Consider the following 25,048-nt stretch of genomic DNA (forward strand, 5'->3'; position numbering starts at 1 on the left):
GCCTTGTACATGACAAGTTGCTTTTCTCTTGCTGCTTTTAATATTCTATTCTTGTCTTTAACTTTTGGCAATTATAGTATATCTCCTTAGGTACCTCTTTGGATTCATCTTCTTTGGAACTACCTGGGATTACTGGATCTGGATGTCTGTTTCATTTCCCAGGTTGAGGAATTTTTTAGCCATTATTTCTTTGAATAAGCATCCTGCCTCTCTCTTTCTCTCTCTCTCTCTCTCTCTCCTTCTTGACCACCTAAAATGCATGTTGGTCTGCTGATGGGACCAATGAGTCCCTTAAGCTACCTTCACTCTTTTTATTCTTCTTTTTCCCTCCTCTGATTGAACAAATCCCATTGTCCTGTCACTGATTCTTTCATTCACTCGATTAAGTCTGCTGTTGAACAACTTTATTAACTTTTTCAGTTCAATTATTATGTTCTGCAGCTCAGTGATTTCTGTTTGATACTTTATTTGTATTTTTCTGTCTCTGTCAAAATTCTCACTTTCTTCCTTCTTTGCCCTCCTGATTCAGTGAACATATTTATGACCATTTTGAAATCTCTATTTGGTAAATCACTTATCTTTTTTTCACTGAGATCAATTTTGTAGAGGTTTATCTGTTCCTTTGAAATATATTCCCTTGTTTCTTCCTTTTTACACTCTTTGTGTTAATTTCTGCACATTAGATAAAATAGCTACCTCTCCCAGTCTTGACAGACTGGTCTTGTGTAGGTGAACCTTGGCAATCTGCCCAGCCTGAGCTTCTGGTAGTCTTTCAAGTCTTTGCAATTGTCCAAACTACCATCTTTGTTCTTAGTGGCTCCCAGTATTTGAGGGTGTGCCAATCCCTGTCAGTGTTCAAAGTGGAGGATTACATTCAACACCTAGATGTAGGCTAATTAGAAGCCAGACCCTCAAGCAGCAGCCGGGAAAGTATGTGGTTAAGCCCGTTCCAGGAAGAAACTGGGAGAAGGGCATTTTTGCTTGCTCCCTCTGTGCTGAGCCTGAGCATAAGGCCATTAGGGAGGGGGTGCTCTTGTGCCTGTTTTAAAACTGCTTCTTTGTTTGCTTCTTTGTCCTTTGTTTGTCCTTTGGTACTTGTGAATGCAAACCCCTTTGGAATCAAAAGCCATAGTCCACAAAATTTGTGGTGCCAGATGTATATACAAGCTCCTTCCAGAGAGATGCTGGCAACCTGGTTTTATCATTGGAGCTAGATGAAGGGAGAAGGCAAAGAAAGTGTCCATCAACTCCCTCTGCCTCTGGAGAGGATTGCAGCCAGACCATAGATACATGCTAAATTAACAGTCTGGCCCTCAGGCAGCAAGTAATAAAATATGCAGTCAAACCCCTTTCATTGAAAGACCTGGAGATTAGCATTTTTGTCTGCTTCCTCTGTGCTAAGCCTTGGAGGGATAGTTACAGTGAGCGCTCATATGCGCATGCCTTTTAAGTTTGCTATGGTCCTCTGGATCCCATGGATGTGAGTTATTTTGGCTTTCAGAGTTACGTGTTTGTGGGCCCTGCTTTCTGCATAGGGGCCTTAAAAGTTGAGACACTATATGTGTGGTCCAAATCCTTCATTCCTCAGGGAGAACCTGAAAGTTAGGAATTCACTCCTGATGGTATGGCGCTGTACCAGAGGTGGAGTTTATAAAGGGAGTATCTCTCAGCTTTTCCTACTCATTTTTAAATGGGTATTTTCTTAATCACCCAATGTAGAGGAGTCACTCAGCTAATTTCTGGATTTCTTTCAGAGAGAATTGCTACACGCATAGCTACAAATTTAGTGCATTTTTGAAAGGCAGGAAGTTCAGGAGCTTCCTCTACTGCCATCTCGGTTCCTCCCTTCTAGAGATTTTTTTTTATACTTTACTTTTGAACAATCATCAATGCATTGGGTTCCAAGTACCCTCCTAAAAATATGAACTTTTCTTCTGGCTTTCAATACCATAGCTTAATAGATCTCATTCACATCTTGATATGTATTTTTCTAAACCAGCTACTTTATGTTTTAACTTCTCATGATCCACATATAAGTCTCTCCCTTTCTGTGTTTTCCAACATGTTGGTTTATCTCCCCTGGACACCTTCTCTTCACCTCCTTGAGTCCCACCATTGTTCTCACCATCCATTTGCCTTGTGATGCTCAGTGATGAAGCTGTTGTTATTCTCTTTGGATTAAAAGAGAGATTTAAATCATTGAATATCAGCTAAACTAATGATAAAGCCAATTGACAAATGAATAGTTCCAGGATTTGGGCATTTATATGGAATTTCTACTATGTGTCAGCTATAAATTTGATTACATTATTTTATATTATTTTGACTTTTATTTAAATATTTACTGATCCATGACTGTTTACCAAATACTGTTCTTTGAGCATGCTGGTATGCAGCAGTGAACTAGATGGACAACATTACTCTTGTTCTACCTATAAATATAAAAATGATGTGGATCACCATGTCAAGTGTCACTTCTCCCCCTGGAACTCAAGATTTATGATGTTCTCACATTTGAGAGGAATATTTAACAACTTCTTTTAAATCAATGGAGTTTTGTCTTAAATTCCACATTTTGGGTTTAGAGGTTTAACAATGTTCTCATTGGCCTGGGTGCCATGGTAGAATCCCTGAAGTGCAGAAAGCAGCATAACCAAACTTCTTGGACTTTGTCCAAGGGAAGTATTAATAAACTTTAGGAAAAAGTTTTTCTTAGCCCTCTTATTACTGTTTAATCCTTAAATGTCTTAATGACATTACAGGTCATAAATGATTCCCCAGGAGATTTGTATTCATTGCAGGTTGAGAAAGAGATTGTTGGAGTTGTGATAACATTAATACTCTTTAGAGGTTCTGTAACATGATAGAGAAGATGACATAATGTAAGAATCCTGAGCTTTGGCACCAGACCAAATTGTATTTGAGTGCTGGTCTTTAAGTCATTAGCTGTATGATTTTGAAAAACCACTTAATATTTTGGGTATACTTGTCTTCATCTGAAGAATAAGGATAAACAATAACTGCATTTCAGGTGTGCTGTTAAAATTACACAGAATGAAAGTGATTGCAATATATTGCTGCTTTGTATTTTGAAATCCCTCTCATTTGCGATCAAATGTTTCCAACTATGAAGAGAAGGTGGTTACAGAGGTAGAAACAATAAAATCATAGAAAGCATCAATGTAAATAATGGTAATAGTGTTAAGTGGTAGATAAGTTAAGGTAAGGCCAGCTGTAACAGATAAATTCCCAGAAATCTTAGTGGTTCACCATAATAAAACTCAATTTCTTGCTCAACTAACAACCCAATGAATATGTTCAGTCTGTAGCTTTCCACATGGCGATTTAAGGGCCTAATTTCTTTCCATCTCATGGTCCCACCATCTTTTAGAGCATCTGAGTCATTTACTTCTAGCCAGTGAGCAGAAAAGAATGAGGATGGTGTGGTGGGTCTTTTAGGCCAGGTCTGAAAGGGACACCCATCATTTCCACCACATTTCAATAGCCTCTGTCACATGATCACCCCAAACAGAATGATTGGGAAATACAATCAACCCCTATGCCCAGGAAGAAAGGGAAATAAGTGTGGTAAGCAGTTAATTTCTGCCAAAAATGGTAAATACTGATCACCAGGGGAATTTGGTTATGAGAGAGGCATGCCAACATTATGTACTTAATTATTAAATTTAGGAAAAATTGTGCTGTTTGTTGGGATCTTAAAAGAAAGAAAGACTTGTGGAGACAGAAGAAAAACAAAATTGGATAAAAAATACACAGAACTTGAAATGGTGTGCATTCTTTTAACGGCAAGAGTAAAGGTAACCAAAAATCCAGAAGAAATCTGATCAAATAGAATTTAAGTTTTCATTCAAAGCTTTAACTTATAATATTGACATTCTAATAAAAATAAATCCATGCACACAAGTAAAAATTAACTAGTTGTAAGGCCTTATATTACTAAGTTAGTTTCACCTGGGAGAAATTCTGGATAGAAAGATAAGAATTGAGGGGTTTATTTCAAAATTTTTTTGATAAAAGGATTGTGTCATGTTGAGGAAAATTAAATCTTAAGGTTTAAAAGTTACTAAAAGTTAAATGAGTATCAAATTCTTCAGGCAATTTTTGGTACCACTCACTTTGAGCTTGGTAAATGTTCAATGATACGACATACCACCTTATTTTTCCTGAGTCTACTCTGAGATAGCTCTGGGGAAGGAAATCCCCTATAACAGAAAACTTGACCTAGGAAATTTACACTCAGATTTCCTGTGGTTCAGAGCAGTCTAGACAGTCTGCTTCTTGGGTTGCTTTTCCTACCTTATCAGTGTCCTGGAAGGTTGAGAGCAAGAGCAGCAAGTTCACAAAAATGAAAAGGAAGTTACATGTCAGGACTTCTTCCTCATCTTGATTCTTTCTTCTTGCTCAGAGGGTTTTACTTTTCTCCTAACACTGGAGGTTTGGGGGATATTAAACTGTCTCTGTTGCTTATTTCTTTTTCATGTCCGTGATTATTTTTATCTATAATGAATAAGAAAGTTGCCTTGTTTTAGGAAGAACCTGGGTTTGACCCAAGTCTCCCTTGATCCCAAAGAAAGAATTAGAGGAAGATTTCATTTGGCAGAGGTAATCCCTTTCCTTGGTGTTCCAATTCTCTGGCCATAATGCCCTGAATGAAACATCTAATTTTCTTCAGCTTTTTTAGTCTCCAATCTCTCTCCCCTGCCTATTTAAGTATTATATCAAAGATTACAACTTTGCCAAAGAAGTAAAAAAATCAGTGAGAAACTCAAGTAAGGTAAAGACAAACATGGATGAATTCCTGAGTGGGGAAACCTTTGGAGCCCACAAATAATCAAGATGAGCAAAACTTATGGACTAAATCCAGCCTGCTTTGTGTTTTGTACAACTAAGGATGCAGCCACACCTATCTATTTAGGCATTGTCAGTGGCGGCTTTCTCACCACAACAGAGGTGAATCATTTTGACAGAGAACATATGATGTGGCCTCCTAGATTAACTTTTTAGTCTTGGACTAAAATATTTACTATCTAGCTCTTTGGAGAAAAATATTGTTGATCCCTGAACTAGATTGTCATAGATCAGGGGTCCCTAAACCCCGGGCCACCGACCGGTAGCAGTCATTGGCATGTTAGGAACCTGGCTGCACAGCAGGAGGTGAGCAGTGGGAGAGGGAGCAAAGTTTCATCTGCTGTTCCCCATTGCTCCCCATCACTCCCCATTGCTCGAATTACTGCCTGAACCAACCCCCCACACAACCCCCAACTTCGTCCGTGGAAAAATTGTCTTCCACGAAACTGGTCCCTGGTACACAAAAGGTTGAGGACGGCTGTCATAGATGGAATTGAAGAATAATCCAGGTATAAAATAATAGAAGCTTTATGGCAGAGAGGGAAATTTGAGCATGCAGTCTATCTTTATAGTAAGTAAACAGAAAAAAGTACACAAATATATATATATATATACATGTGTGTATATACACATGTATGCATATGTATATCTATATAGTTGTGTTTCCCTTTAGTTATTTCATTTATATATTATATGCATATATATGTATATTATGTATACATGTATATATAAAAGTATATTCAAATATAAATTCATATATTTGAAATGAACATCTGCTCTTTGAGAATAGTGATCTTATGTTTTATTATTTTTTTAATCCTTTCCAGTACTTAAAGTAGGTCTAATGTAGGAAGTAACAATATTTCTGGCTAACCAAATGCACTTAACTTCAAAAAACTTTATGACTACCCATATCTCTATCTCTAGGCACTTATCTTTGCTCTTAGTTTGGGAAAATATTGACTAGAGGACATTTGAATATTTAATAGAGGACGTTCTCTATTCTTCTTCAGGGTCACTAAACTGGAACGTGTCTTGAGAATTAAATGGACTTTAATTAAAGCTTAAATATAACAAGAATGTTTGCCACTTTTCATATTTTTCTTGTGGCCAGGCTTCAGTGATAATGAGACTAAGGTCATGGACCTGATCCCCATGTGGGTCACTTAACTCTGATCTATTCTAAGTTTAAAAATATTATGAAGCTTCTACAATGTGCCAAGCACTGTGCAATTCATTAAGACTATAAAACTGAATAAGACACAGTTACTTTCTTCAAGGATCCTAGAGCCTGGTGGAAAAGATTGGATAAATCTGGTGCATTAAATGACTGAAGTTATAAGTAATGTTATACAAGATATAGAAAAATTGCTGCAAATATTCAAGAAGGAAAGAGTAGGAAGATTTATGAAAAAAATTTATGGAAGAGACTGTATTTGCAGTGTGCCTCAAAGGCAGATACTATTTCATTTTTAGGTAGGAAGATGAGGCAGGGAGCTTTGTAAGTAGAAAGTAGCTGAAAAAAAATGTGATATATTTAGTAAACACCACCAGATTCCAAGTTTCTCAGTGTATGGGCTATACATATGAGAGTAATGAGATTAAATGTTTATGAAATCTTTGTGGAGATGTTTAGGGAACTATGGAGAATTCCACAATTTGCATGTTGGTTTTAAAGTGCAGGTAGAATCTCCACTGAATTTATCTGGTAGGACTGGAATTGGAAGAGAGATAAGGGATGAACAGACAGACCTGAAAATCTTCTACATAGAAGTTGTTTACACAGATATTATTGTGACGGACCCAATATCCAGAGATGCATGTATAGAAAGAGAAGCGATGAGTTCTTACAATAGAACCTTGGGTCATGAATATGTTTGAGAAAAAGTGAAGTCATCTTTGTAAACAGTTAGTGAAAGAGCCCAAGAAATAATATGGATCTCCAGGATAGTTTCATGTCCAGGGAGGAAGAAGACATTTCAGGCAATCTTATCACAAAGAGCAGTAAAGAAGCCTGGGAATATGCATAAAAGCTTCCATTGTAAAACATGCAGCCAAGATAGCATAGTAAATGACAGTAAAATTAATAAAAAGGTAGAAATGTCACCCTAAGGATTAACCAGAAGTCAGAGGCTTAAGAATTTTAGGAGCATCCAGAGCCAGCTAAGTGTTACTGGTTTTGTTTCAAGAGAACAGATTTGGGTCAATCATTCTAAACCAGTCATAGCAAATGGGAAAAACTAACCCAATCATGTACACTCTTTCAGGAAGAAAACATGTAGTAGGCAGCATGAAGCTTTTAAAAAGGAGATCAGATGGCTTTATTTAAACTTTAATTAAGTCCATTTATGTCTCAAGATCAGATGGCTTGAATTTATCAATGCATATAAATGTCCTGGACAGAGAGGTTTTTCAGAGGAGCTGATATGTGTAGTCTCTCCTCCTTATCAGGTTTATCCCACTTAGATGGCTCTGATTATCCTAGTTCTGTAATTTCTACAATTAAGAGCATAGGGATAACTCCTCACATTGGGTTTCATGGCCATCATGCAATGTTTTGATGATAAATTGACCCATTTGTTTAGCTTGCAGAATAGGGGGGAAAATTTGCTGACTAGAATATTCCAGTTCACGTCACATAATATATTAGTAAATTGGCATTCTGATTTATACAAACTATTAATCTCTGGATATATTGTTGAATATGAGTGTCTGGATCTGCCTTCATGAGAACCAGACATGAAAAGTAATACACTACCCAACTGATTTCCATTGATTTATTCAGAGCTAGGGATACTACTCTTGTGCTACTGCTGCTGAGTTAATAGCACTGTTTTGGTTACTCAACGCTGTTTAACAAACCATCCTAAACTTCAGTAGCTTAGAACAACAATTTATTACTTCTCAGAAATCTGCAGTTTGGGCTGGACGCTGCTGGGCAGTTCTACTCCAAGTGGTACCTGATAGGGTTGGCAGTGTAGGCTTGTGTCTTCATTCACGTGTCTAGGATGGTTAGAACCAGGAGGGACCAGATCAGCATCTCTCTCTTCTTCATGTAGTCTCTCTACATGTCTGACTTGCACTTTCTCAGAGTAGGTTGAGTCTCAGCTTAGCTTAGCTGAACATCTTATGTGGAAGCCAGTTTCCAAAGGAGAGGAAGCAGAATTTGGCAGTTATTTTAAAAGCTAGGAGAAACTGGCACAACATCCCTTCTGCTACATGTTATTTGTGAAAGTAAGTCAGATTCAAGGGGAGGTGAAACAGACTCCAGCTTTAATGTGAGGAGTGACATGCACATCTAAGAAAGAAGGAATTGATGGCTGTCATCTCATATACACAGGGCAACAGGCATGTAATAGACACTCAATAAATGTTGAATAAAAGAGTCAGTGGCTTGCAACAAAAGAACTCTTCTACCTAGAAGAAGGTCTAATATTCCTTTTTGGAATTTATATATGTCTCAAAGAAGCCTTATTTTTGTATTAAATAGAGTTGAAAATTTAATTTTTCTGAATGACAGTATATTCTTTGGCTATTTGTAAAAAAAAGAAAGAAAGAAAAAAAGAAAGAAAATCAAAAGAGACCTTCAGAATAACTCTGAAAGTAAAACATTAATAATAATAGTAGTAATAACTAATACATATAGTGCTTTCTATGTGCTAGGAATTATTATAACTCTTTTATGTTTAATAATTATAAAAATCCTACTTTATGGATGTGGAAACCAAAGCACAGAATAGTGAAGTCAAAATCACTTTGCTGGTAAGTGACAGAGTCTACATTCAAATCTAGGTCTGAACCACTATGTTGTGCCATCTCTCCTACCTAAAGGAAATAATAGATTTTACACTGGAATAAATTATTTTCCTTTCCATTCATCCTCATCATCTTTCTATCCTTGCCTCCTAGCTTCTCTGTCTTCAGTAAAAGTAGAATTTTAATTATTGTATAATGGTGAGAATAGTGATAAATTATCTTTACATGGTACTTTGAAATACATGAATACATGTTTACTAATTATACCTCTCTACATAACTGGGAGTAGTTGACTGGGGAATAGGACCCAATTAGCTGATTAATGTATGCCAACTTTCAACACACCCACCTTAGAGAACAAAGGAGGACGAATGGAATATATCAATGAGAAATTGTTAGGATTTAGGTAGTGAAATAAGTTTATAGGAAGATTGGTATTAATACATTTCATTTAGGACTTCTGATGCTCATTTCTTCAAACAACACACAGGAAACCTAAACAGAATCAGACCCAGAAAACCCCTGGGAATATTTTCATTTGTTGAAGATGTCTTCCTCAACTCTGAATTCATATCATAACTATACAAGTAGTTACTTTTACTAACATGTCCAGTCAAATCAAACAGTTATTTTACTAAGTGTTTTGTTTTTATATATAAGAAAATTTTGGAAAACAACCAAGTGCTTAGATTTGATTAAGGAACATAGATTTTAACTTTATACCATGGGTTTGAATTCTAAATCCTGCCTTCTGTCTAATTGGTTAAGTGAATTTAAGAGTACTAGTTAATATCTCAAAGACTTTCTCCCTCTATAAAATAAACAAAACTGTACTTATCTCATTGTGCCTTAAAGAAAGTTAGGAAAGAGAACTCATTTAAATATCTATTTCTATGCCTGGCATATGTAGTGTGAGTACTTTATAAACGGCCATTTCCTTAATTTAATTTCAAATTATTACTTATAAAATTACTTGCTACTAACATATTTTGAAATTTGAATATTTTGAAACCTTTTGTGTTAGACATTTTTTTTTTTTTTGGCGGTACGCGGGCCTCTCACTGTGGTGGCCTCTCCCATTGCAGAGCACAGGCTCCAGACGTGCAGGCCCAGCGGCCATGGCTCACGGGCCCAGCCGCTCCGCGGCATGTGGGATCTTCCCGGACTGGGGCACGAACCCATGTCCCCTGCATCGGCAGGCGGACTCTCAACCACTGCACCAACAGGGAAGCCCTAGACTTTTTTTTAATGTATGTAGTTGGTCATAATGATAGTAATACCATATTTTATGTAGGTTTTGCAGTTTAAAATGTGATTTTATATTTCCTGGAATTTTTGCAACATACTTTTAAAAAGCAATAATTGATATCCCTATTTTCAGATGGCAAATATGGAGCCATGAGATTTAGTTACTTGCCCAGGATTCAGGTCTTTCTCTAGGACTCAACCACGTATAAGGTAGACATAACCTTTAAGAGTACTTTGAAAGGAAAACCTCTTATGATGAATGTGATATTGAGAAATTTTACCAAAGTGTGTTTTGAATCCCAGCTCAATCCTCAAGCTATTGTCTCATCTGTTTCCTTTCTCCAAATTATAAAATTCTTAAAAGTTCTCTCTACTAGACTACCTCCACTGCCTCCTCCTCCTTCCCTCTTTACTTTGTGCTGATCTGTTCCTATCCGCATCACAGCAAAAAACATCTGATATAGAAATTTAATTTCCAATTATTCCCTTCTGGCAGGACTTTCCTTAGTCTCAATCTTCCTTGATTTTTCTATTGCAGTTAACACTAAAGATCACTTCCTCCCTGTGCTTGCTTGTTCTCTGACTGCTCTCTCCCTTTCCACGGAAAAATATACAGGTAGTCTTGATGGCTTTTCCTTCTATTGTATTCTTTTCTTGATTGAATTCATACATGCATTGCTTCTACTCTGATTCTTATATTGATGACAAAAAAATCTACACCCTTTGTCAAACCTTCTTATGTAGCTTCACTTCCATAGTTTTAAATGTTTCTTGCCCACTGCCACCAGGGTGGCCAATTGAAAGAGAGATTTAAAACTGACTCAGAAATTTTAGTGATTCTACAAGGGCAGTACTGAAGGCCCAAGGAGAGGTGAGCATATGTGAAAGGCATGGAGATGACTTCTATTTTGACTAAAGAATAAAAGGCATGAAGGCAAGAAGTTGGAGATAAATTTACCAGGAAGTTGGAGTGAAATTATGATGCCATTCCAAAGATTTTGGACTTGCTACTGCAAGAAACTGATAGAAAGTACCTCTCCTTTCCCCTTTCTTTCCTACTTTCTAACCTTGTATTTCTGCTTTTAAATCTACCAAACTATTTGAATATACGGTGGCAGCATTTAATAAGAATGAACCTGTAGCCCATTAGTTCTGTTCTTTAATTATGTCCCACGTAATTTAGAATTATTCTGCATTGTACCATACTTACCTTTCAACTCCTGATCTCTTGTCTCGTTTCCTGTCTTTGACCTTGTATCAGAAATGCAATGCAAGCATTGGACTTGGGCTGGACATGCTCAAGTGCATGCTTTTATTAGGACATTAGACCACCCTTTGTTGACCTCAGTGTACATGGGAACTAAATAATCACCTATGCTTTTTCTAATTTTCTAATTCCCTGGGAGCAAATGCATTTTGATGTCATGTGAATCAGACAAAACAAAGTGCTTGGCTGAACTAAAAATGTTCTGTTTCCCACATATGTAAGCACAGTATCTCTTGAAAATCACTTCTTGAGTAAGGCCAAAGAACATTTTACCTGCAAATCTATCAGGTCTCTACTCAAAAATCTGTGTAATGCATATGGTGGAGTCAGATTCTGTGAGACTCTGAATTTGCCCAGACATTAGTTTCATCTCATTCAGATGCAAACAAAAAGTCTGTAATGAGAAAACTCATTTGCAAGGAGCTTTGTGATCCAGAGGTGTCGGAGCAAGGGGAGAACTGAATGTTATTACTGATTCCAAACTTAGTCCTCTCTCCCTCCCAGTCCTTTGAATCCAGTACTAATTTCCAGCAAACTCAAGATTTGAAGCCTCATTATCTATTCAGGCAAACTTTTCACCTGGCTATCATCCATTTGAGGGCCTGACATGCCTTTATTGAATGAGATATTTTGCTTTAGGCAAATAAAAATGCCTGAAAGATTTAAATAGAACATTAAATTAGTTTCATCTGCTTTCTTCAGTGCCACCAGAATCCTGGAGAAAACAGAGAGAAACGACCGATCTAGTTCTGCCTTTTGCAAAATGTATCTGTGTATACAGACAATTCTGATTATCCTCCTGATGAATTAACCCTCTGGGTTACTAAGCTGCCTTGTCGTAAAGCTAAACAAGAGTGTTTCTTGGCTCTTGTTGCCCTCATAGTAACTCTTTTCATTAATAGGAAAAGTTACTATTTTAACAAGTATTTGGTGAACAACACATATCAGGAAATGGACCAGGACTGAGTTTCTACCATACAGCTCTCACTCTGCCAGGGTTAGGGAAAAATGCTCTGCTAAAAATGCTGCTTTCTAACTGGACAGAAATTAGACATATCATGGGGACATAATAATACATAGAAACCACCAGCTTAAATCCAAGACCAAAAGAAATTGGTGTTAAACAGAGGTACAGCAGAGTGCTGTGGTAAGTACTTAGAAAGGAATAATCAGTTCTGTACAGGGGCTATGAAAAACCTTTAGAGACAAGGAGCATTTGAGCTGGTTTATGAAGGCCATATGGAATCTTAAAGGTAGGCAGATGGGACAAGTGTTCCTGATTGGGGAAAGAAAAGTCCAGAAGCATGAAAAAACCTGTCACATGCAGGGATTCCCCCTCTGCAGCCAGAATATCCCTCACTGAGGGAAGTAGTGAGGAATGAAGCTGCAAAGATGGATCCCAGAGAGATCTGTTTCAGTGGATGGTGGACATTTGCAGATTAGGGACTTAAACATGAGGCAAAGCAACTCTGAAACTTTATCTCCAAGAATCCTCACAATGGCTGATATCACTGGTGATGAGAGAAAACAAAAATATCATTTCACTTGATATTCTATTCCCTAAGGGAGAGTGTATTAACTGGGAGACAAAATATTGGCCAGAATTAAAGTCTATTTAGGGAATGTACATATTTTGCTGGCCCTACTTCTGATTTGAAATCGAGAACAACTTAAATTATAATAGTTATTATTTGTGGTGCCCTCTCTCTCTAGAGAGAGAGAGACAATGTGTGTGTATATATGTATATAGAGAGAGAGAAAGAGAGAGGTATCATTTATTGAAGAGTCACTGTGGGCCAGGTACTTTATATTGCTCTCATTTGAATGCCAACAATTACTCTGCAAATTAAAATTATTATCCCAATTTTCAGGGGAGAAAATGGAGTAAATGTTTAGAAAGTTTAAGCATGTTGTTCAGGACACACAACTATTTTGTGATGGAGCTACAATCTAAACAAGAGAGCCTCTGATATATTGATAGAAGTCTTCCCATTACACATGATGTTTGCAGAAATAAGTGGTGCTGAATAGTTTTGATGTTTCTGGTTGTTAAGTTATAAGTCTACAAATATCAAAACTTTCTAAAGTTTTAATTTTTTCAAGGAAATTCTTTGAAAATGTGCTATCTTTTACTTGGCCTTCTATAGTAGAGTTTTGAACATAACAATCCTTTTCTTCATGAATTCTCAGGAACCTTTTAGTGGACAAATATATCAAACAATAGCTCCCTCCAATCTTCCTTATTGTTCTTTCTTATGATCCTCTACTAAGGCCTCTTCTATTGCTCATGAAAGGACAATGTTCCTCAAATCATTATCTTCTCACTCTTCTCTTATTGGTCTACACACACTCCTTGTATAATATTATAGTCTCACAGTTTCAATTCTCCCCTGTGGTAGCCTGAACAATGGCTTAATATCCGAACCTGTTAATATGTTACCTTACATAGTAAAAAGGACTTTTCTGATATGAGTTAGTTAAAGATCTTGAAATAGGGAGCTCATCCTGGATAATCTGAGTGGCCAAATGTAATCACAAGGGACCCATGGGAGACAAGAGGGTCAGAGAGAAAGAAGATGTAAGGACAGAATCATAGATAAGAAAGGAGAATAAATGCTATGCTGCTGGCTTTGAAGATGATAAAAGGGGCCACAAGCTAAGGAATGTAGGCAGCCTCTCTAGAAGCTGGAAAAGGGAAAGAAATGGATCCTCCTTTAGAGCCTCCAGAAGGAATGCAGGCCTGGCAACACCTTGATTTTAGCTCAGTAAAACTGACTGTGAATTTCTGACCTCCAGAACAGTAAGACAATAAATTCATGTGGTTTTAAAACACTAAGTCTGTGGTGATTTGTCGCAGCAGCAATTGGAAACAAATATAGTTCCCATATACTAAGAACCTTCAAGTCTTTGATTCTAGTTCACATCTCTCTCCTGAACTTCAGAATTTAATATAAAACTACTTGCTGATTATCTCAACCCAAACATCCCACAAATACATAGTCACACTGAATCCAGCCATCACTGCCACACACCCACTGAATTAGCTAGAAACCTTAGAAATCCTCTTTGACTTCTTCTTTGCCAATACTCAGAGCCAAGTTTTGACTCAAAGCTGGTCTTAATCTACCCTAACATAAACTAGTGAAAGATTAAGCCACAGCTTTGCTTCATAGAACAAATCATAATTTTAGCATGACATTCATTCAAAGCTTGCTTGCCATTTATCTACCAAAATGTTAAAATGTCTCAATAAGGCACGGATAGTCTCTAGCTATAAGACATGTAATTCATTGGTGAACTTTGAAATATGAGCTGGCTCCAATGGGGAAAAAAAAACAACATAGAGATATAGACTAAATGTGGAGAAAAAACAGAGTGGTAAATGTAATTTTCTAAAAGAGTCTTTCCGCATGGTGACTAAATGAACTTACATTCAAAAAATGTCAGTCAAATCCACACATCACACTTCAGCTCATACCTAGGGAATCATATTCAGTTCTTGATGACACAGTTTTTTGAGTGATACCAGAATAACTGGGTATTTAGAGGAGAATGACCAGAAAGGAGGAGAAGGAAATCATAAAATTTTTATATGAGGAATGAAAGAAAAAATAAAAAAGATTCAATGGGTCTAGAATATTAAAGTGTTGACATGGCATGAACTCAGAGGTTCAAACTAAAACAAAAATCTGTAAATGCATTTTGACTGCCCAATAGTTGAGGACAGAAAGACTACCAATAGTAGTTAAATATTCATTATCATCCATATGGAATGACTTATATGGAAAAAGAGGAAGCCTGGCATTTTTATTAGCAATTAAGATTAAGCTGAATAACCATTTGGTACCAAAGCTATTGAGAGGAAATACTATGCAGTAGGAACAAATGGGCTATAAAGTGTAAAAAAGAAAGCCTTGATTTGCATTCTGATTTTGCAAATGCTTCATTGGCATGTGAACATATGGAAGTCATTTTACATCTCAGAGCCTCATTTTTCTTCTCTATAAATTGTAAATAATTTCTTTAAAATCAGTGAGTTTTTGTAAGGATAAGTTAAATAATACATGAAAGCATTTAGTTAACTGCCTGTCACACAGATCAAATTTCAATAAATGGTGGTATTACTAGAAGAAGGAGCATTCAAACATTGGATAATACATTAGTCTAGATGACCTTTAAGATATTTCTAAAAGTATGTTTCCAACAAAATAGATCACTAGAAAAAGTTTTTCTCTAGAAATAACTGTGAAATGCTGAAGAAATATAACTAATATACTTTAAAATGTAGATCTGAGGAAATAGGAAAACTAGGGAAATATCCAAGGACCAGCACTCAAAGGAGAATGGAAACCAGAGTGGTTAGGCTAAAGCTTTGGCTACCCTAAGAACATATGCCCATCTCACTAACCATGAGGTTTAGTTTATATGGCCTCAAAATGACAGGAGATAAATATTAGGCTTGTGTGAAATGAGGAGATAGAAATAGGGTCTTATAAGTCAGAATCCTTGATGCATTGAATGAGAAATAAATTCTCCACATAAGAGAGAGGAAAAGGAAGATTGAAGATCTTAACTCAGACTCTAATATGGAAAGACAAAATAAAGACATTCTCTCCAGAGAAGTTATAAACCCAGGCCTGACATCACTCAGGCAAGTGCATGATACATGACCTACCCCACTGAGTTGTCACATAAAAGGAGACCTAAGCAAGCTAGGCAGAAACAAAGACAAATCCATCAGGTCACATTTGATCTAGAACATTTAAGATTCTCCAAGGTAAGTACCATCCAAAATGAGTTCAAATTACAAAATTAAAAACCCATAAACAAATCACCATACATGGTTAGGCAAAGACCATACTGAGTAAAATTAAATTTGAGGAAAAAAATCACTGATAATTAGATACAAAATATAAAATAGTTATGTTTACAATGATTTAATAACTAAAATAAGGAAGTAAAATATGAGGGGAAAATCCACAGTTAAATACATAGGCATACTTGAAAAAGCACCTATTAGAACTTCTAGAAATAAAAACTAAGGTCTTTGACATTTTAAAATATCAATGAATTCTTTAAATATTGCATTAGCACAGCTGAAAATAGATTTAGTAAACTGGATATTAAATTTAAAGAATGTACCCAGAATAAGCCACAGAAAGATAAAACAAGGAAAATAAAAATTATATTAAGAAGTACAGAGAACATAAGAAGGTTTAAAATATATAACTTTGAGAAAAAAGAATAAGAATAAGGAGAATATAGAAATATCATATTTGAAAAAGGCTGAGCCTTTTTCCAAATTTATGGAAAATAAAAATATTCAAGTTCAAGAAGCACAAAATGCTCAAATAAAACAAATACAACTAGATCCACATTTAGGCATGTTGTAATGAAACTGAAGAACATTATTTAAAAAAAGAAGATTTTTCAAAGGTGAAAGAAAGAAAACGTGATGTATTCATGTTTTAAATTGACATGTAACATAACCACAAACGTAGTGGCTTAATACAACACACATTGTCTCAAGGTTTCCATGGTTAGGGGGTCTGGGCAAAGCCTAACTATATCCTTTGGTTAGGTCTCAGAAAGATGCAATTAAGTTGTCAGCTAGGCAGTTTTCTCACCTGTATCTTGGGGTTCTCTTTCACGCTCATTCATATTGTGTGTAGAATTCAGTTGTACACGGTTGTAACACTGAGGCCCTCAGCTCCAAGAGGATTGCCCTCACCATACACAGTTCACAAATGAATTTTTTGCTTCTTTAAGGCCAATGGAAGAGCATCTTTCTCTTCAGGAAGGTCCCAGTATATCTTTTGTGGACTTTCACCTCATTAAGTCAGTCTCACACAGGATTAATCTCACTTTTATTTACCTTAAAATCAACACACTTGTCACCTTAATCATGTTTGCAAAATCCCTTCAACTTTGCCGTGTAATGTAATCTAATCTTCAGAGTGTTACCCCATCTTAGTCACAGAACCTATAAAACCCAAGAGGAGGGGATTATACAATGTGTATACGTCAGGGGTGGGAATCTTGGAGAATTTTTCTGGAATGAAGTTACAAGTATACTAATGGTAGTTCAACAGCAACCACAGAAGCCATAAGACAATAAAATTCTATTTCAAAATATTGAGAGAAAATAACTCAATATAAATTTACCCGGGGAAAACTAAGTTTTCACCTAATCATCCTCACTAAAGTAACTCATAAAAATATATATTGAGAAGGAAATGAAACACTGAAGGAGGAATTAAAAGACTAGAAGCAAAGGTAAGCAACAAAATTATAAAATGTATGGGTAAATCCAAAACACTTTTGACTAGGCAATAACATGTAAGACAGGATGGAGATGATTAAAATAAAATCCAAATTTCTGAGTTCAGGATGAAGAAGTGATATTGACTAAATTTAGTATCCTTAAAATGACATATACATATTAAAACTGTAGATGTATTCACTAAAATAATAGAATTTTATTGCAATAGCTGTAAATAAGTAGAAGCAGAAAAATAAGGGAGAGGACATAAATAATCCTGAGGAAGGCATTCAACGAAGAGGTAGGAAATGAGTCATAAAAGAAACCACACACACAGAACCTACAACATCATATACAACACCTGGAACCAGCTTGCTGACTGATACACAGGAGCTCTGTAAAAACAAAAGTAAGTAGATGTAGATTCTTGGCCAGGTATAAGTCTAAATTTTTTGGTAAAAATCCATCCTGTAGGAATAGTCATCAGATGCTTAAGAGAAGTAGCTTCTTAACAACTGTACCATATTTATATACCTCCCTTCAAACTGCGGGTCCCAAGGCAAATTCCAGGAATAGGAAAGTCTTGGAAATTCACACCAGGTGTCCACCCACAGCTCTCTCTGATCAGAAGAATTCAGATAGCAATTAACACCAATAGCAGCAGTAAGGAAGGAAGACATCCCAGACATTCTAGAAATGCTCCCACCTCATGTCACTCACTCCACTCTGCCAGAGAAACCCGTGGAAGGAATGACAGATGATAAGAAGTGGGGGACCCTCATGGACCAAAAGTATGTCCTTAAGTCTTTGAACTTTCTCTAAGGATGGCTTTTTGGGTGGCTTTATACTCTAGAGATTAACGTACTAAGTGAAGGAAATCAGACAAAGAGAAATATCATATGATATCACTGACATGTGGAATCTAAAAAAAAAAAAAAAGGATACAAATGAACTTATTTACAAAACAGAAAAATACCCACAGACTTCAAAAACAAACTTATGGTTACCAAATGGGAAACGTGGTGGGGGAGGGATACATTAGGAGTTTAGGATTAACATATACAAACTACTGTATATAAAATTGATAATTAACAAGGAACTACCTTATAGCACAGGAAACTCTACTCAATACTCTGCAACCTATATGGTAAAAGAATCTGAGAAAGAATGGAGATATATATATATATATATAACTGAATCACTTCTGTACACCTGAAACTAACACAACATTTTAAATCAACTATACTTTAATATAAAATAAAAATTAAATTTAAAAACATATCTAAAGACGCTTTCAGTTTCATTGTTTTAAAATTCACCTAAGACTATTTACTCTTAAAAGTCCCCAAATAAAATGCATGCCCTATACTCAGAATACAGATAAACCTCCCCAGCCCTCCACCTGAGGTTTTCTTTCTCTACTGTTTTCTAGATAAATTTATTTATCTGTTTATAGCTATATTCATATATAATGATATAACCATATGTCTTTATATACATATATATATATATATAGCTGCATTCATATTTATATCATTTATATCTATTTATAAACTCTTTCTATTCCTATCTTCTCACTCAAACCAGAATCATTGATTTACTTGCAGGGTCCATTTAACTAAATATTTTTTCTCTTCCCTGTTCCCAACCTTTTGTCCATTCCTTAAAGGCAGGACAGTCTCTGCCCAAGACTTAAACAGATAATTTTCTCTTTAGCCAAGGAAACTGGGAGTCAGTTGCTGCACAATGTAATCAGCTATTAAAGGGTTAAGTGTCCCCTTTTCATCACAGGAGTTGATATTTTGCTACCTGCTACCTCCAAGGGACCATTAGATAAAAGTTTCCCCAGTAACTGCTGTAGGGTCTACAGGATTTCACAGGAGATGAAATTATTTACCTGATGATAAATCAATACCCTTTTCAAAGGGTTTCTTATTTATTCAGCAAAGCAAAGGTGACTTTTTCTTTCATCTTTCTATTTTCCTTTCAAATCTTCTTGCTCACAGCTAGCTTGGTTTTTAAAACGACATGGAGGCATGTGCATGAGATTTTACATGTGTGTGTGTATGATATGTAAGAGCGTGTGCATGTGTATGTGTGTGCATGTGTGTGTGTGTAATTGTGTGTGAGTGGAGAATACTATGTGTGCTGTGTGTTTCTGAATATTTGAGTATATTTTCTGGCCCAGAAATACATCCCAAATGTGCTGTTGCTCCCTTATACTCTACACTGCCAGGTGATGTTTTGTCAAATATTCTCAGCTATCCACCACCACAATGAACACATGCAAAGAAAAATCTTTGCTTTCCAAGGGACTGTTGGCAAAGGAAGGTCATGGTAGGATAGTGCTGGCTTGTACACTTTTCTGGCATCACAATATAAGGTCATGCCATAAAGGATCATTGATGCCTTACACTATGTCTCTAAACTGGACTGCTATCACATAACCTGAAGTTAGAGGACATATGATGATGCTTACCTGCCCCGGGTCTCCTGTTTTTTCTTTTTTGGGGGGGCAGAATAAAAAGGGGAAAAATAATCTATGTTATGTTTCCTCCTCTTTGTGTAAGTTCTTTAATCTAACTCTTCCCTTTCAAAGATGTTCATATTCCCACCACCACCCAAATCTAGGCCCACTTATCTGCCTGACTGTTTGGTAGCCACCTTTTCTTCCAACTTCCCTCCAATCCATCACGTCTGTGTTGAACACATAATAATATAATGTTCTAAAATAGCACTGAGTGCTCACAGAACAACATACATACTCCTTTGCCTAAAATTCAAGGGCCTCCACAATCCAGCCCCAAGACCACTCACCTAGCTCTATCCATCAGTACATAAGTGATCCTCAGCTGTGGCTGCACATAAGAGCCATCCAGGGTCCCCAGCCTAGAGCAAGTATATCAGAATATCTGCAGAAGATAGGGAGACCAACCATCCCTCTCTTTCAAAGACTGAGGGTTTTTCTGGGATTCAGAATTTTCAGTGCTAAAATCGAGAAAGTCTTGGGCAAACTGATGAGACTGGTGGACCTGAGCCTTTCTATCAGAATGTTTCCCTGTTGTTTATGAAGCTCATCAAAAGGATGTTTGCATGCTCCCTGTGTTCAAACAGCTTCTCCTCACCTTCATCAGTTGACTCTGTCCTAAACTGATCTTTTCTCTGAGTCTTCTCATGTTGTTCATCTTCTCATGACAGTGTTCTCTCTCTACCTGGGTTAAATGCAAGGTTTCTCCACAGTTAGTAACAGAGTACAAAAGCCCTATACTTCATATTTGATGCTTCTGCTTTGCTGTCAATTAGCCTCCACAGGAGAGATAAAAGCCCTGCTCTCCAACACCAACAAAGGACATCAAAAACCTCCATACATAGAGGTTCAACTTACACCACTGAGAAGTCCTTTAAAAAATAATAGTTAACATTCCAGTTGAAAGCTTCATACTTGGCTTCACTTCACTCTGAACAATGAACAAAATATTTCTTCTATACTGAATGACTAGACAGTTATTCTGGTGGCTATTTCAAAACAAAATGACATATTTCAAAGTAATTTGCTTTCTTTATCCATAGAAACTACTAGAAACATTTAAATTTAGTCCTTTTGAAAAGTCTATTTCTAAATACCTCACTACAAATACTTGCTGTATATGAAAATATATTTTTCTATTTATGTATCCATGTCTTGACATCTCTCTAGCTACATATAGTAGGCATAATAGAGATCATGTGAGTGTATGTGTTTTTGCATTTTCTCCCCATTTTTTCTTACTCCTCCACCTTTCCCTATTTATTTTGCCAGTTTTCCAACTAAATGTCTCCACTAAGAAAGAACACAGAACAAAGCAAGAGAATAAAATACATTATTTTTTCACTCTCAAAATTTCAAACATATATTTGAACTCACAAAAAAAGTATTTGAAGTGTCCATACTTTTTTAAGTTTTATTTTAATTGAATGAAGGAGTCTTTAAATTCTCTGTTGCTTTACAATTTTCAAAAGTTTCACACACATGATTTCATATAATCCCATAATAACCTTTTTTTAACTCCTGTATCCCTATATTGCCCCTCCTCCCTTCCCTCTCTCCACTGGTAACCATTAGTTTGTTCTCTATATCTGTCTCATTCTTTTTTGTTTTATTCACTAGTTTGTTGTATTTTTTAGATTCCATGCATAAGTGATATCATACATTACTGGTCTTTCTCTGTCTGACTTATTTCACTTAGCATAATGCCCTCCAAGTCTATTCATGTTGCTGCAAGTGGCAAAATTTCATATTTTTATGGCTGAGTAGTATTCCATTGCATGTATATACCGTATCTTTTTTATCCATTCATCTGTTGTTGGACTTTAGGTTGCTTCCATGTCTTGGCTATTGTAAATAATGCTACTCTGAACATTGGGGTTCATGTATCTTTTCAAGTTAGTGTTTTTGTTTTTTCTGGATATATGCCCAGGAGTGGAATTGCTGGGTCACATGGTAGATTTCTCAAAAAAAACCTAAATATAGAAGTGTCCATACCTTTTGTATTTGAAGAGTTTAACACCTCAAGAGGCAGAGTCCTTGCATTATGGGGTTGGGACAAAAAGACAATGCAATTTAAATAACTACTACTGATGTAATTTCATTCATATTCATAACATGGTGAAATATTTAAGATATACAAATACACATTATGTAGAAGAAAAGAGGGGGAATAAATAAAAGAAATATATATACCAGACCAAATTTGCAAAGAGTGTTTGTTTTTCTGTTTCTGAATAAAATCACAATGCCTTGAACATATTGTTTGATTAATATATGTCAATAATAAAAGCAATAATGAGACCCATATAGAAAAATTCATCTCTGCTGTTTCTAGAATGTTGAGTTTGAAACTTAAAACTTGCCCTGTTTTAAATTATTAAAAATTATCTCCATGTGCTAAACCTATTAACACTTGTATTTTGTTTAACTCTCACAACAATCCCATGAATTACTCATTATTTACATACCTTATACAGAGATAAACTCAAACCCATAGAGGTTATGTAATTTGCCAGGGGTCAAAGACTAAGAAAGTTGTAAAAATCAGACACAGACTCTCATTCTTGGGCTCAGAGAGTCAAGTTCTCTTCACAACACCACATGATCTCTTGCAACTCTTCTTGAACTCATATATTTCCAGCTCTGTCTTCTCTGGATCCTAGTAAGAGCAGAAGCAAATATCCCTGGTAATTTGTAAAATGGTTTGCTGGTTAGAAACAATGTTATGGGGAATTCCATGACAGCGAACAGGGAACCTAGTACATCTACATGGAGAGTCGTTACATAAAGCATACAGGGAAGATAAATCCATATTCTTGCATAGTGCAAAGTTTACTATTTATTCTAGTGAAAATACTTTCTCTTCCATGAAAAAAGAGGTTTCATTGACCTGCCACGAGTTGCCCATTAAGTGCCTTGAGACATGAGACTTTATTGTGATGTAACATTAATTTTTGCTGCTGGCAGATGACGTACTCAGCAGTGGCACTTACCTGATTAGCCTAGTGAGAATCCATGTTTTGAGGTGGAACACAGGCTCCGGATGTGCAGGCTCAGAGGCCATGGCTTGCGGGCCCAGCCGCTCCGTGGCATGTGGGATCTTTCTGGACTGGGGCACGAACCCGCGTCCCCTGCATCAGCAGGTGGACTCTCAACAACTGCGCCACCAGGGAAGCCCTAACAGAGCCATTTTTATTCATGAATCCATTGAGCAAATGTGGAGTGCAGAGTATAGTGGCTGAATAATACCAACAGAGACAATTATCTTGTTCACATGATTACTGAAAGCCGTGATAATCATGGGAAGCATCCCCTTAAGGCACAAATATCGTTACATTCTGGACAATTTTAAGCAATGTATCTATGAATCTCTTACCAAAACTCCCTTGTCAATGATATTACAACATTTTCTTTAATTTCAAGTCTCTGACCATCTTTGCAAAACATTATCTACCCCTACTACCCATGGAAGTGATATGTATCCATATCACAATGACCTCTTCTTTAAATAAAGGTGGTTATCATATTTAGCACTTATGTTAGTCCCAATAGGAGGATTACCATCTCTACTTTTTTACAGGGGTATCCTTGAATGGGACTACAAGAGTGAAACAATCCATGTTTGGCTGATGCCAACACATTAGATTGAATCTACTGTAAATAAAGCTTAATTTTTTTCCTCAGTTAATTGATAATATGAGAACTCTTTTTGCATCATAGTTTGGCTAAAAGTGACAGTACGGTCACAGAAGTGGACATGTTGGGAGTGTTAGTCATCTGATAAAGCAACTTTTTTCAGCCTTTAGACACACTAGGACCCAATCCTGTATATTTCATTTCCTATTGATAGTGATGTCCTCCTAAGCACATTCAAATTTTGTGGCCTACACGTTCATGATAGCAACTCAGGTAGCCTATATGGTGACTTGACCCACTGTATCAGCTGGAGTTCAATAAGAGAGAACAAGTAAAAGATATATGTATATCCATGCATGCATACGTATGTATATATATATATATATATACATACATATACACACATACATGTGTACATAGGTACATGCATATAGAGAGAGACAGAGTAGCAGAGAATAGAGACTGGATTATATATTTGTATTTACTGTTTTTATATTACATTTATGTATATAAAGGGAGAGATACACATACACACACACAAACACACTGACGTATATAAAGAGTGAGAAATCTGTTACAAGGAATTGCCTTACATATGGTATGGACTGTCTACACAAAAGGAAAACCACAAGGCTGGAAATCCACTGTCTGCTTTGTGAATGGCTAGGAAGAGATTTATATAAAATATATATAATATTATTTGCAGTCTCAGTTTTTTCAGATATCCAGGCAGCCCTTCTTTCTAGGGCTTCTGAATACCCAAGAATAGGGTGAAGAGCCAATTGCATTGCAGTTGTGGTGACTGAAGTCTGTCTACCATTTCTGAGAAGCAGATTTTTCATCATGATAATGTTCAAGTAGAACTTTAATGTATTGTCCAACTGATTCAGTCCTAGGGACATTGTGATCAGTAGCCACTGCCAAAGCTACTTGTTTGCCAAACCATTTTGATGATCACTCCAGCCTCACTGCTTATGGAGTAATTAACTACTCCTAACTTGTTTCCTGGCTGCTTCCATTCCAGGACACAATCAGTCCCATTGCCGTCAGAGAGCCTAGTTCAACAGCAACACCTTCCACCTATTCTCTTGCCTTATTGCGGAGTCTCTTTGCTACAGAGCTTTACAAACACACTGATGCATTCGTAACATGACATTTCTCATAGTCATAATAAATGGATGTTTTTATTACTGTCTTTATGGATATATTTAAACATAACTGAGTACATGATAAGCTCATTCCATCTTTTAAACCTCTATTAGCTTTTATATTTTTCCTTCTATAAAACTAAGGAATTTGGGACATTTCAACTTCATTTAACATAAACCACTCTTAGGTCTAGTTTTTAATAAACAAATTCCAAGCATTTGTCAGTCTAAATGAGAAAACTTTTATTCTTTTGGGCTTGACTATCTGTTTCCTTTGGGTCAAACTGAGGTATATCTGTAGTTATATAGATGGCAGGATGGAACACAGAGCAAAA

Source organism: Globicephala melas, chromosome 12 (genome assembly GCF_963455315.2).
Source record: "Globicephala melas chromosome 12, mGloMel1.2, whole genome shotgun sequence".
Classification (NCBI taxonomy): domain Eukaryota; kingdom Metazoa; phylum Chordata; class Mammalia; order Artiodactyla; family Delphinidae; genus Globicephala; species Globicephala melas.